We start from the raw sequence: 15,487 nt of genomic DNA, 5'->3' as shown, positions 1-15,487 counted from the left end.
CTTACCTTTAAAAAACTATGACGCCTCTTGGTTGGATTTATGTTTCATAAAGATTTCGAAAGCTGAAAAAAAAATACCACATATTGATTAAAATTAAATAAATATTTTTGCAACACGATAAACATTACTCAAACCGTTCCAACATTACTTAAGGTCACAGTGGGGATGAGATTTTTTAATTTGCTTATAATTGTTGGCGAGGGGCAGGCAGGATGGAAGCAATACTTACGTATGTCATTTAAGTCACATAATAATTTCAAGTTGATTTTTTAAAAGAAAAAAATTATAATTTGGAGAAAATTACACTTGAAACAATTTCAAATAAAATTTTGGACAAAAATTGTTTTTATGTGTTTCAGATTTTACGAAGTTTAGCCATTTGAAAAAAAAAAATATTCTTTTAAAATGTTCTTTTCAATATTTTAAAAAAATAATTGAAATATCTACTATTTTTTGATTTACTATACTTTTTATCTACTATTATTCAATTAAATGGAATTCTAAAATTAGATTACTTCGAGAAAAGTTAAAAAGTAGAACAAGTTAGTGCGTTGTTACTTTCTTACGTAAGCAGACGATGCGGTTTGCTTATTCTTGCTGACAAGGAGAGAGAGGAAGACTAAAACTGAAAAACAGGCTTTATTTGAACGATTCCATATCAATAGAAATGTTTCCGTTTCAGGAGTTTTAAGTTATTTGTAAAGATGTTGGATGTTTAAAATATTTGTTGTTTATTATGAAGAGATTTATAAAGAAATCAAGCATTTTAATCATTACATTTAGAAATGCATAATTAATTTTGAATTTTAAGGAACAATCAAAATTAGAAATTTATAATTGTTTTCTTTTCATTCGTAAATGAAGAGAGTTAAATCTGAATGGTAAATAGCAGACTCAGAAATTTTAATACCAGAAAAGATTGCAGTTAAGAAGTTTATATTGTATTAATTGCTTATCCAATATTATTAACTTAAGAAATGTTTGAATGGTGTCTGCACGATTTTCATCCCAGCTACTTTTATCTATAATAAGGGAGCCAAGCATTTTAGAAAAGGTTCTATTTAAAATTATCAAATTAAAATATTTTACCACATTTGCTGCCTTGGTTCAGTGGTGAATACACTGAACATTTTAATATTGCAATCATATAATTAATATTTTCAGCTGTAAAATATTTTTCGAAACCACGTTGCTTTGAAAAAAAATTTAAAAGAAAGTTTCACGTTTTAACAGCTTTATTTTAAAAATATTAAACTAAAATTTATTGCTCACTTTCCCAATATAAAATCCAGCGAAAATATAAAACAAACGACCACGTCGATATTTGCAAACTTTTTTGGAATATAGTATTTATCTTTAAAACCGAATTTTTTTTTCCTCTTCTTTTGAAGGGCTATCTTTTCAACACTCAACAATAAATGTTGATAATATTTGCACTTAGCATGCATATATATATGTTGTTTCTAAGTGCAAATATTATCAACATTTAATTTTTAACATAAAGTGTTGAAAAGTGCAGTTATCGAAAAAATGAGAAGAAACAAATATATTTTACTTACAGCGAAATCTTCAAATCTCAGAAATTTTTTGAATTTTATAAATCCGCTTCCAAATAAGTCCGGCAGTTCTACAGCAATTAACCGTGACTGAATCATCCAAACGGATCCTTATCTATCCTAGTGCTATGCAAAATTATCCTAAAAAACGAAAACATGTTGTATTAAGAAAATATTATAGTTTGTTAAATATCATTAATTTCGCAAAAGATAGAAAGCAGTCTTAGAAAATTTAAATGTTTCAAAATTAAAATAAAATGTAAGAAGCATTCAAAAACAAACGATAGGAAGAAAATGAACAGGAACACATAATAGTAAAAACGGTTTTAATAAATTAAACACTGTAAAACAAGTTCAATAGGAAAATACCACCATTAAAAAAAATGACATGAACTTTCACGCATCTACTTTTTTTCTGCGTAAGTAAGTTTACGCATTACTTTTATAAGTGTTTCTTTTACCCGTTTAGTGCGTTACTTTTTTTAAGTCGTTACTTTTATGCACTATTTTTATACGTGGGACAACTTTATGTTACGTGTCAAAGAATTTACTTTTTATAATTTTACTTTTTTTCTCTTACTAATACGGTTCTTTTATGCGTTTACTTTCATGCATCTATTTAGCGGTTTATTTTTATTGATGTGTTAATTTACATACATTTTACTTTATATTGATTTATCCGCAGCGCTTACGCATTTAATCTTTTATGCGTAACTTTAAATCCATAATAAATTTATTGCGATATTTTATGTATTACTTTTATATAATGCATTACATGGACTTTACTTATGTGTTACTTTTTCACGTTTGTTTTTCTTGTGCTTCACTTTTAATCGTTATATGCATTGCATTTTTGTATTACTTTTATTTATACGCGGCTTTTATAGTTTACTTTCATGTGTTGTGTTACACTATACTTTACGCTTTCTTTCACTTTAATGCGTTTATTTTATATAAGCGTTATTTTTCTTATGTGTTTCATAAGAAAAATAATCACGTTATATTGTAAACGAAATTTTTTTTGACTCGTAACATTTACCGAATATACGCGTATTTTAACGCTTGATTTTAGACGCTATATTTTATGCGGTACTGTTCTTCAAGCGTTTTATCTACGTGTAATACTTATTAGAGACTTATGTGTTATAAGAAATATTTATGTTTAACGAGTTACTTTTCTTTGTGCATTGATTTCGCTACGGGTTTCTTTTACTTTTGATCTACTCTCTTCATTTATACTTTAAAATACAGTATAATTTAATTTATTATATGTTTCACTCTGCTTACAATTTAACACATATACTTTTTACTTTTTACTATCTTTTACATTTGATCATAATTTGGACTATACTTCCGACTTTAAGCTTTATTCTGTGCTTAATAAAGTAATTTTTTTGCTTCGCGCTTAATCTTTTTTTACTTTAGGCTTCACTTCTTATTTTACACTTAGCTTTATTTTTACTTCTTAAACTTCTTATTTTACAATTTACTTTATATGTGACATTACAATTCTTAACTTTATCGTTCAAGTTTTACATTATTATATTTTGCACCTTTAATTCTGTTTTACGTTATAATTTTTATTTTGCAATACTTTTCATTCATTAGTTCGCCTTTTATACGTTTCTTCGGACGTTCACTTTTCTTATGTGCTATATTTACGCTTTACTTTCCCTCATGCTTAAAATAAACTCTTTATACTTATATTTGCTTCACTTTACTTATGCGTTGCATTTACTCGATCAATTTTCTTTTACATTTTTACTTCGCGAAATATTTTATTTTACGCGTTACGTTTGCACGATTTTTATACGTTATATTAAATTACACGTAACATTTTTTTATGCGTTACATTTTCGCATTTACTTTTCTTATTCACTAGTTACGCTTTTACCTTTATAATTCGGTTGTTTTACCTATTTTTTTTAGGCTTTCTTATTATGAATCTTACCTTTCTTTTTTCTTGATTTATTTATCCATTATATTTTATGTGTTAGTTTTCTTTAAATTTTACACGATTGCATTTTAATGTGTTACTTTTACTTTTCTTGTATAGTAGTTTTGATTCGTTCAGCGAAACCTTCTTAGATTTTCTTAAAGCGTTGTTTTATTGTGCATTACAGTTTCATGCATATTTTTACGCATTATATTTAGGCGGCAATGAATTTTTTCACCATTTTAAAGCTTTACTTTTCCGTATGCTTCAGTTTACCCACATTTTATTTTATACCCTACTTTTATTTATGCGTTACTTTTTATATTTATGATTATATTTGTCTTTTGGTTATGTATTAATTTTATGCGTTAATTTTCGCACGCGTTACACTTTCATATTGTTATATTTCTAGCGTTGCTTTTCTTTCTTTGTGCGTTTTATTTTTTATGCGTTGCTTTTGCTTTAAGAATTTCTTAAGCATGTTACTTTAAGTATTATGCTTACTTTTATCTATACTTTACATTTATGCACTTACTTTATTTTCTTGCATTTATTTTTTAGCATTTTTCTTATGTGTTACTTTTACGTTTTAGTTTATTTATATTTCATGTGATACTTTAACGTTTACTTTTATCATGCTTTATTTATTTTCTGCTTTAATTTTCACACACATATTATTTTATTCTCTACTTTTGTGTGTAATGCTTTATGTGTTTCGTTAACACATTTACTTTTCTTGCAAATTACTTTCAATTTTTTTTTTTTTTTTTTTTTTTTTTTTTTTTTTTTTTTTGCGTTTAGTGTTTTGAGAGATACTATGCTTTACATGTTACTATCTTTATGCGTTACTTTTCGTCCCGTGTAATTTTACTTTTCCTACGAGTTATTTTAACTTCGACACATATTTTATTTCGCGCACGGAATATTTTATTAATTTTTTGTGTGTTATAAACTGTAACATTATAGCTGTATTTAGGCGTTAATTTTTCTTTATTCTTTACAGTTCACGGGATCACTTTTTTACGACTTATTTTTAATTTTCTTGTGCTGCAGTTTTCATTCTTTTCGGCAAACTTAATTTAGTAAAACTTTTCTAATTCGCTACTTTCATGTGTCACTTTTCTTATGATTTTCTTTACACGTTATTATATTTCACTCGTTACTTCCCTTACTGAGTTACCTTTGAGAGTTTTCTTTTCTTATTCAAATTATTTCCGCCAAACCTTATGCATTACATTTTCGACAAATATTTACCTTACGCATTACTTTTTCGTGTATATTTTTAAACTTTACTTTTACGCAATTTTGATCATTTATACGCTTTACTTCTCTTCATGCTCAATTTACCCATATTTCACTTTCTATTTCAATTTTCTTCGTGAGTTAATTTTTATTCTTATGCATTACATTTAGTTTCTTATGCATTAATTTCGCGAGTTAATTTTTGCACACGTTACTCTTATTCGCATTTATATTTCACGCGTTACTTTTCTTATGCATTTTTTTTTTTTTTTTGCGTTGCTACGAGTTCCTTTTACACGATGTTGTAAATTAAGAGTTACTTCTTATTATGAGTTACATTCTTGCGTTTACATTTGCTAACTTTCCCTTTTACACTTTTTATTTTCTTACGCGTTAATTTTACTAATTTTTTTTACGAATTATTTTTTCTCTCAAGCAATATTATATTTTGTGCATTTAAAAACAAAAATTTGTTTTATAAAGAAAAATGTACCGCGCAAATGTAACGCATTCCTTTCTTATGAATTACACGGCATACACGTTCTTTTTATATTATTGTAAAATACGGGTTACATTTCTTATGCGTTACTTTTTCTTGTTTAGTTTTCTAATTTGTTACTTTAACGCTTTTACGCTCATTATGCTGTCTTGCTTTATTCCACACTTTATGCGTTACTTTTCTTTTCTTTTACTTTTCCGCATTAGTTATAAAAAAAAAGGGTGTAAATTAAAGCATACTATATCAAAGCTTCACCCCGTCCCGCTCCCGTTAGGGGGCATCCGTGGAATACTATATCTTTTACTTTATTTTTCTAGAAATTTCTTTTACGCATTAGCTTTTTTACGCGTTTTATGCTTTTATTAATACACTTTTTTAGGTACTTTATATCTCATACTTTACATTCTTTATACTTCAGTTTATGCATTATGTTTTACACTTAACTTTGTATTTCACACCTTACCCTATTTTACGCTCTATATTTTTTAAACTTTTTAATTGCTTTGTTTCACACTTTTTACTTTACCTTATGCTTCACTTTTTCCTTTACTTTATATTTTATTCTTTACTTGACACTTTATATTTTGCGTATTTTTAAAGTTTAATTTACGTATTTACTTAACATAAAATTTTTTTCTCTAATATGTTTAATTTTATGCTTAACTTTATATACATATTACTTTATAATGTGCGCCTTTTTTAGGCTCTTACTTTATTATTTGAGACTTTCTTTACGCTTTTATTTTATATTTTACTATACTCTTTAGTTTTTTAGCTTACAATTTTTACGTTACGTTTTATCTCATGCGCTTTTTCTGCATTAAACATTTTACCCTTCAGTTTATACTTAATATTATACTTTACTTGAAACATTACTTTATGCTTAGTTTACTTGACAATTTCACTTTATAATTTATTGATATATTTAGATATCTTCTTCACTACACATTTTACTTTTCACTACATTTTACATTTGATTATACTTTCTGCTATACTTCTGACTTTCCGCTTTACTTAATACTTTTTTTTATACTTTGCATTTTACCACTCTTAACTTTATGCTCCACTTTATATTTTATGCTTTACTTTTCCTTTTTACTTCGCTAATTTCTTATTTTACGTTTTATTTGAAATGTTAAGCTTTAAATTATTCTATAAAATACTTTGCTTTTTATTTTATATTTTACTACACAGTGTTTTTGACTTTATATATTACTCTTCATTTTATACTTAACAATAAGTTTGATGATGTACTGCATACTTCACTTTACCTTATACAATACTTAAGGTTTTAATTTATACAATATTTTATATTTTTCTCTTTAAACTTTACTGCATATTAAACGCTTTTCTTTCTATTATGATATATTCCTCATTTTACTAATAACTTTGTGCTATATTTATATTGACTATTTTTTTTATTCTTTACATTTTTTACTTTATGTTTTACGCTTTACTTCATTTTTGAAGCTTCAATTTACTTTACCTTCTAACTATTTGCTTTAGCTTTTTTTCATTTTATATTTTACTCTTTACACCTAACATTTTGCGCGTTAATTTAAGCTTAATATATACATGTTTGCTGCATAATTTAATTTACACTACAATTTATTTTCTACAACATTTTTCTTTGCTATCTACTTCATAATATGCGGTTTACTTTACACGAATTTTGTTTTAGATTTGACTATACTTTTTATTGGAGTTATTAGTTTACTTTCGAAATGCATTTTGACGCGCACTTTACTCATTCTTTTTACTATATTTTAAATTTCATGATACTTTCTACTTTATCCATTACTTTACACTCCACTCTTTATTTTATTTTTTTGATTTAAAACTTCTTTACGCTTTACTTTACACGTGACGCTAACATTACTTCATGCGTTACATTATATTATACTTATTATTTAACACCTTACACTATATTTTCTACTACTATTAACTTTCCGCCTTTTACACTACGCTTTACTTTTAAACTTGACCTTTATTTTTTAATTTAATTTTTTCTTTACTTTATATCTTAATTTTGCTTAACACTTCATTCTTCTTATTTTACTCTTTTACTTTATTTTTAGTACACTTATTCTCCATAGTAGAACACTTCCATAGCAAGAATGAACAAGGTTTACCTTAAGTTCAACAAATTTAAGTTTTTAAATTTTGAGATTTACCCATAAACTATTTTAACTGGATAATGCACCTTACTTGAGATATTTCAGTAAACATTTATTTACTTCTGCTACAAAGGATTCAGTTCCAGATGGTTTTATTTTCGTTATTAGAAAACACCGTTTTCTATCAGGACGTGATAGTTAAAATTGTTAAATGGTTAAAATGGTTAATTCTTAATGCCATAGAAGAGGCTACCATGTATTCAGATTCCCTCCCGTCTCTCTAAGCCCTGGCAGACCCGGAACCAACATCAAACCTCATCAAAGAAACATTGGAATCTTAACATAAAGTTAAATTGGGTTAAAGCCCATATGGGTATCCAGGGCAACGAGGACGCAGATATGGCCGGCAAAAAGCGCCATTAGTTTGGCTGCGGTAGATCTCCAATGTCTGGGGACCCCAAAACAAGCAAAAACCGAAATTAGAAGAATTATTCTTACAAAATAAGCAGAGGAGTGGAGGGTTAGCGAAAAAGGCAGGCAAACTTACAAATTTATAAAAACATCATCGGTAACTAGACTGCAGACAAACTTTTATTACAATCAATTTTTAACGGGGCACTGAGTGTTCGGTATGTATCAAAGAAACTTTTTTCAAAAAGACGATAAATGCCCCAATTGCAATGAAATCCAAACCATTAGTCACTTATTATATAAATGTACACGCTTCCGAACATTCCGAAAAGACTTCGATAGTATAACCGAGCAACAAATATTTGTAAGTAAAGGATGAAAGATGATCATTAATGAAGTAATTAAAACATCACTCAAAGACCTGCTGTCACTAAATAATCTTAAATAACCTCCACTCCACTCTGTATAAATTTTTATTATAAGGTTTTATATTTGTTTTTCAGTAGGTTTTACTGTATGGACCATCGGCCATTTTAGGGTTTTAACTCTTCTCTCACTTTTATTGTTTACCTGTTTTACATTGTTGTTTTTAAACTCACTGTTGTTTTAAACCTGATCCTTATACACATTTTATTATCTGACTTTTACACTGCCTTTTACTTGTTTAAATATCTCAATGGGGATCTATTTTTATTTTTTTACGTTTCACGCTTTCGTTAACTTCAGACTTCACTTAATATTAAATTATAATTTACTTTTTTTGACGCACATTTAATTTATTACATACTTTACTTTGGTCTTAACTCAATAGCGTCGACTTAACTTATTTTACATTATATTTCACAATTTTTTACACGCTTTAACTAATTCACTTTTTACCTAATTTGACATACATTTTAGAAACCCTTTTAACTTTACTTTTTTATATCGTTAATTTATATTTTGCACACTTCTGTACATTTTACTCTTTATGCTTTTATATTTTACCCATAACATTTTCTGCTTAATACTCAACCTTATTTTTTTACGCTTTACTTTTTATTTTACCTTCCATTTTACGTTCTGCTTTAATGGCACGCGTTGCTTAAAGCTTAGCGTAAGTATTTACTTTATACTTTAAATTACAGAATAATTTACTTTATACTATGTTTCACTTAGCTAACAATTTAACACATAAATGAATTTACTTTGCGATTTATATTTTACACCTTTCTTTATACTTTTTCTTGACTTTATACGCTTTAGCTTTATTGTTTACATTTTTTACGTTACGTTTCATCTTATTAACTTTTTTTCTTTTCTGTATATTTACGCTTTAATTTATTCTTCGCTTTCTGCTTTTCTTGAATTTTTTTATGCTTAGTTTACTTGATGTTTTGACTTTATACTTCATTATTCTGCTATATTATATTTACCAAACAACTTTTTACTATCTTTTACTTAATCATACTTTGCATTATACTTCCAACTTGCAGCTTTATTCTGTGGTTAATAAAGTAATTTTTTTTTATTTCGCGCTTAATCCTTTTATACTTTAGGCTTCACTTCTTACTTTTTACTTCTCAAATTTCTTATTTTACTTTATATGTTACGTTACAATACTTTTCCTTTAATTTTACGCTTTACTTTGTAGTTCACGTTTTACTTCATTCCTTACATCACATACAACTTTCTGCTTTCTTTTTATTAACTACTTCATTCTTTACGACTATGTTTTACGCTTCGCTTTACATTATTCTATTTTTAATTTAAGCTTTACCTTATACATAATTTTATACGTTACGCTTTAGTTTACTTCACACTTTACTTGATCTTACTGGATAATTTACTTTAATCTTTATTTTATACACTACGTTAAGATTTTAAACCCTTCACTTAAACTTTAGGTTTTAAGTTATACCTTGTGTTTCACTTTATGCTATACATTTTACTCTTCACTTTATATTTAATACTTTGCGTTACATTTTATGTTTTGCCAAAACTTTACTCAAAACTTTTCGCTTTATTTTAATTTTATTTCTTACATTATTTTTTTTACCTATCACTTTACTTTGTTTCACTTTAACTACTTATTTTTCTTCACTTTTCACTTTATATTTAACGTTTTTTCAATGCTTAGTTTAAAGCCACGTTTCATTTTACCTTAACAATAATTACCTTTTTAATCAACACAATAATAAATTATTTTTCTCTAAGCTTGTCTTCATACTAAACGCTTTTCTTTATGTTATAATTTATACTTTATTTAACTAATAGTGTTGTGCTACATTTATATTAACTGTTTTTTATTCATTACACTTTTGTCTGTACACATTTTTTTACTTTATGTTTTACACTTTAATTTATATTTGACGCTGTAATATACTTCACCTTCTCACTTTTTGCTTTACCTTTTTTTCATTTTGTATTTTACTCTTTACTTACCACTTTAGATTTTAAGCGTTAATTACCTTAATTCACTTCATAATTTAATTTACACTACAATTTATTTTCGACTATATTTTTCTTCATTATCTACTTTATAATACACGGTTTACTTTACAATGCTTTTGACTTAACTCGAATTTTGTTTTAAATTTGACTATAATTTTTAGTTTAGCAATTAGTTTATTTTAGTTATTACTTTACTTTTGAAACGCATTTCGACGTGCACTTTATTTATTCTTTTTACTATATTACTCTGCTTTAAGCTCCACTCTTTTTTTGCTGCAAAACTTCTTTACGCTTTACTTTACATGCGACGCCAACATTTAACTTTTTATTTAACACTTTACATTATATTTTCTACTATTCTTTACTCCTTAAACTTTTATACTTTGCGCTTGACTTTATTTCTTAATTTAATTTTTTCCTTACTTTATGTCTTACTCTTAGCGTAACACTAATATTTATGATTAGTTTTACTTTACGCTTTTACTTTAACTGATACTTAACTTTGTACCACACTTATTCTCTAATATAATTTCTACTTTTTGTTTTACCCCCTTTTTCTTTACTTATATTTACAGCGTTCTTATATTTTACGTGTTCATTTTATTTGTGTGTCAGTTGTATTTAAGAGTTAATTTTTCCTTATTCTTTTCATTTCACGGGATCACTTTTTTATGACTTATTTTTACTTTTTTTGTCCTGCAAATTTCATTCTTTTCGGCAAACTTAATTTAGTAAAACATAATTTAGTATTCTTATGCATTACATTTATTTCCTTATGCGTTGCTTATGTATTAATTTTGCGAGTAAATTTTTGCAAACGTTACTCTTACTCGTATTTTCATTTCACGCGTTACTTTTTTTATGCATTTTATTTGTGTGGCTACGAGTTCCTTTTACACAGTGCTGTGAATTACGAGTTACTTATTATTACACGTTTACATTTGTTACCTTTACACATTTTTTCTACAATGTGGTCATTTTAAGCGTTTATTTTTTTATCGGGTTCAGGTTTCTTATTATTTTCACGTTATTATTTTACGCGTTAAAAAATAACGCATTTATGCGTTATTTTTTCTTTTCCTTTACAATATTCGAGATGACTTTTTTACTTTATTTTTATATATTTAATTTCACTCGTTCATTTTTTACTTGTTACTTTTACGTTTTATTTTTCTTTATAGGTAATTTCAAATTTATTTTTGCGATATTCTTAATCTAACGCGTTATTATAGTTGACAAGTTTTTTCTCCTCGGTTACTTTTTTTTCCACGAGATATTAAATTTACTCCTTACTCTATTATTTATATTATTTCGGAATAGGCGCTCATTTGACGGGTTATAGTAAATTATGAGTTACATTTCTTTATGCGTTAAATTCTTATTTCTATTATTTGTTACTTTTACGCTTTTTCTTTTATTATGCTGTAATTTTAAGCATTTGTTCATGCGTCCTTTTCTTATTACTTATGCACGTATAGTAGTATTTAAGCGTTATTATACATACGCTTTACTTTCCTTATGCGTTACTTCGCTTATGGGTAATTTATAAATTTTATACATCCCTTACGTCAGTTTTTTAAGTGTTACTTTTACTAGTTTGCTTTTCTTAGTTATTTTTTTTCTGCGTTATTTTTACCCATTTATTTTATTTCCTCTTCAAAAAAAACAACTTATTTTATGCTTTCCTCAACTTTCAGTCATTATTTAAACAGGTTTTAAGTTATTTTTATACGTTATGATAGTTTATGAGTAATTTTTATTTTAAGTTTGTTTTGTGCACTCTTTTCCTAGATAACTTTAACGCGTTTACTCTTCTTTAGCGATGTTTTTACTTCAACGAGTTATTATATTTTACGTGTTAACTTTTCTTATGAATTAATTTTACAAGTTTTTTCTCCTCGGTTACTTTTTTTTTCTTCGCGATATTAAATTTACGCGTTACTCTTATCATTCACAATAGCGCGGAAGTGTTCATTTTACGTGTTATCGTAAATTACGAGTAGTATTTCATTATGCGTTACGTCTTTGCATTGAGTTTCATTATTTGTTACTTTTACACTTTTATTATGCAGCAAATTTAAGTATTTATTTGTTCCTGCGTTATTATTTTTTTTACTTGTTAAATTAACAGATTAGTCCCATTTATCGTTACATTTACGCGTTATTATACAAACGTCTTAGTTTTGTTACTTTTAGGCGTACGTTTTTCTTACTTGCTAATTTTTCGAGTTACTTTTCATTATGAGTTATTTATAAATTTTATAATTTATTTTTTATTTTTAATATATTTATGCTTTATTTGTAAAGTTTATTTTTCTTTTGTGATATTATTAATTTAACGCAGTGTTTCCCAAACTTATGACTTTTGTGTACCCTTGCTAAATTTTTCGCAATGCTGTGTACCACTAATGAGAAACGAATGTATTTTTTTGAAAATATGTTTTTTTTTCTTTCTTTTTTGGTACAAAGTTTTGTTAATAAATTTATTTGCATCAGTGAGAAGGATATTATTTTTGCTATGATAAAAAAGTTTTTTTTTTCACAGAAGTTAAAAATCACAACTGGTTGTCGTCGTCAATAATTATTAAATGTTAACTCAGCAAAAAATAGCCAATAGAAAAATACGTACTCATAAGTTTTCATGGCGCTTTGCTTTTAAATAAAACTTTTTGAAATGTTCGATTGTTGCAAGATACTTCGCTTAAGAACGCGTACCCCTGTTAAACTGTTCCCGTACCCCTGGGGGTACGCGTACCACACTTTGGGAAACACTGATTTAACACATTATATTTTCTTCGTTAATTTCTTATGCATTAATTTTACAAGTTTTTCTTACGGATTATTTTTTCTCTCAAGCGATATTATATTTAAGAACAAAAATTTGTTTCATGAAGGAAAATGTACCGTGCAAATGTGACACATTCCTTTCTTATGAATTACACGGCATACAAGATCTTTTTAATATGTTATTGTAAAATAGGAGTTATATTTTTTATGCGTCACATTTTCTTGTTTAGTTTTCTAATTTGTTACTTTAACTTTTATTATGCAGTAATTTTAAGCATTTATTTTGCTTATGTGTTCCTTACTTGTTACTTTCACGCATTAGCTCAATTTACGCATTATCATATAATACGCTTTACTTTTTATTCGTTACCTTCACGAGTAGCTTTATCGCATTACGATTCCTTATGCCTTAAATTGCAAAATTTTAATTTTTAAATCTTTACTTCTCAGCGTTTTATTTATGGCGAGTTACTCTTCTTTATGCGTTAATTTTACTTTTCATATGCGTTTTTCTTTTAACTTTCACGAATTATATGCATTAGTTTAACGTATTGGTAATTATTTACACATTGCGTTTTTTTATAGATTTCTTTTCATGTGTTTTCTTTCCAGCATGCATTCCTTTTTTTCGTGTACTTTTCTTATGTGATATTTTTGCACGAGATTACAAATATTACAGTACAAATATTACCTTTACTTCTTAAACTTTATAATTTACGCTTAAATTTTATACTTAACGCTTGACTTTATTTTTTAACTTTATTTTTTCTTTACATTATATCTTACTCTTTGCGTAACAATTTATACTTTACGTTTTTACTTAACTGATGCTTTACTTTGAGCAACTTTTATTCTCTAACATAATTTCAACTTTTTGTCATTCGTTTTCTATTTACTTAACTCACTTTCTCTAATATTTAACATTTTACTTATTATATTTTACGCATTACACTAAATTTCTTTTTAAATTTCACGCTTTGCTTAACATTAATATTTAATGCATTACTATACAAAATTTTGATTTTCGCTTCCCTTTTTTATGCTTAACTACACTTTTAATTTGGATAATACCCCCATTTATTATCGGGACGATTAAATAAAACATTTATATCTTAAATTCGTTAATTGAATTTTTAAAGCAAAATTAAAAATTATGACAAAGCAAACTCGACATAACTGTTCATGAAAAAAAAATATTTCGTTAATCTTACAGTATATGATTTAATTTTTATTGCAATTTAGGACCATAGCAGAATGAACAAGGCTTAAATACAGTTTAACAAATTTAACTTTTTAAACTTTGAGATTTACTCATAAACTATTTTAACTGGATAATGCACAATACTTAATTGAGATATTTCAGTGAAACATTTATTCACTTTTGCTAGGACTTAGTTCGAGATGTTTTCATTTTCATTAATAGAAAACACCGTTCTCTACCAGGACCTATTTTTCACCAGTCAACGTCGAGATTTTGAAATGCTTGCAGAAGAAAAATTAATCATTTAAACTTAATTGCATCGCGAATTTTTTCCCCGCAATAAAAACCTTTAAAAAAAAAGTGGTTTTAACCTAATTAGAAGGCGTTAAACCATTCTAAAAGAAAACTATTATTTTATTGTTTGGGGTTTTGACAAATAGAATGGTTTGGATAATTTTTGAATGTATTTTCATTTAAGTATAGGAAGTAAGGTATGATATTAATGTATTTATTTACTTATATTAAGTATTATTATTTTCCCGAAAATTTATATAAATGCTAATTAATATGAACGAAGATTATGAAATTCTTTGAGTGTTTAAATGACTTACCTTTTAAAAAACTATGATGTCGGCTTTTGGTCAAATGCAAATTTCCTAAACGTTTCGAAAGCTGAAAAAAAATACCACACACTGATTAAAATTTTATAAATATTATGCAATACAATTATAGGGGCCTTTCAAACATTACTTAAGGACATAGTATTGGTAATTTGCTTATATTTGATGACAAGGGGCAGGTAGGATGCTAGCAATACTTACGTCTGTCATTTAATACAAAACAAATGAAATAAAACAAAAATACGACCACCGAAGCCGACGTCTTCAGGGGGTACCGGCCCCGGTAGCCATTAAAAACAAAACCATTTCTATTTGAGGGAGAAGCAAAAGCTTAAAATATCTCCCTCAGTACCCCGATGGTTTTGTATAGAGGTCCAGGAAAAACAAGATACATTCAAAAGAATAAACAAATTACGAAAAGAAAATCAATAAAAATCATCAGAAAATTAAAAACTCACAGTCACAGGTCAAGAATCAACTTCAAAAGCGGAGGAAAAGAAAACACTAAAAACTGAAAAACAACGCCCCCTATAATAATGCGCAGTAAAAGTTTAAAAATGATATGAAAAGGTCAGGAGAAGGAGATACGTAGATAAATTAATAGAATGCTTAACTGGGGCTGCTCAGTTAAGACTAGAATTGCGCCCTGTTAAAAGAAAAAATATAAAAAACCTAAAAACCATCA

General features: G+C 26.9%; 1 long non-coding RNA gene across 2 annotated transcripts in view; it reads right to left on the bottom strand.

The window, feature by feature from the left end:
- The window catches only part of LOC147816658 (uncharacterized), an 80,685-nt gene that overhangs the window by 55,147 nt on the left and 10,051 nt on the right, over window positions 1–15,487 (bottom strand). Inside the window, exons 2-4 of one of the 2 annotated variants that reach the window (XR_015428644.1) lie at window positions 14,794–14,854; window positions 1,560–1,697; window positions 6–62 (exon numbers count right to left, since the gene is read on the bottom strand). This is a non-coding gene — a long non-coding RNA (uncharacterized LOC147816658). The remainder of the gene's footprint in view (window positions 1–5; window positions 63–1,559; window positions 1,698–14,793; window positions 14,855–15,487) is intronic. The other variant, XR_015428646.1, reaches the window with a different exon arrangement.

The sequence above is a fragment of the Parasteatoda tepidariorum genome, chromosome 1 (genome assembly GCF_982258835.1).
Source record: "Parasteatoda tepidariorum strain Cologne lab strain chromosome 1, Ptep-v5.0, whole genome shotgun sequence".
Classification (NCBI taxonomy): domain Eukaryota; kingdom Metazoa; phylum Arthropoda; class Arachnida; order Araneae; family Theridiidae; genus Parasteatoda; species Parasteatoda tepidariorum.
Note: the sequence above shows the minus strand (reverse complement) of the source record. Positions and strands in the feature narration are given on the sequence as shown.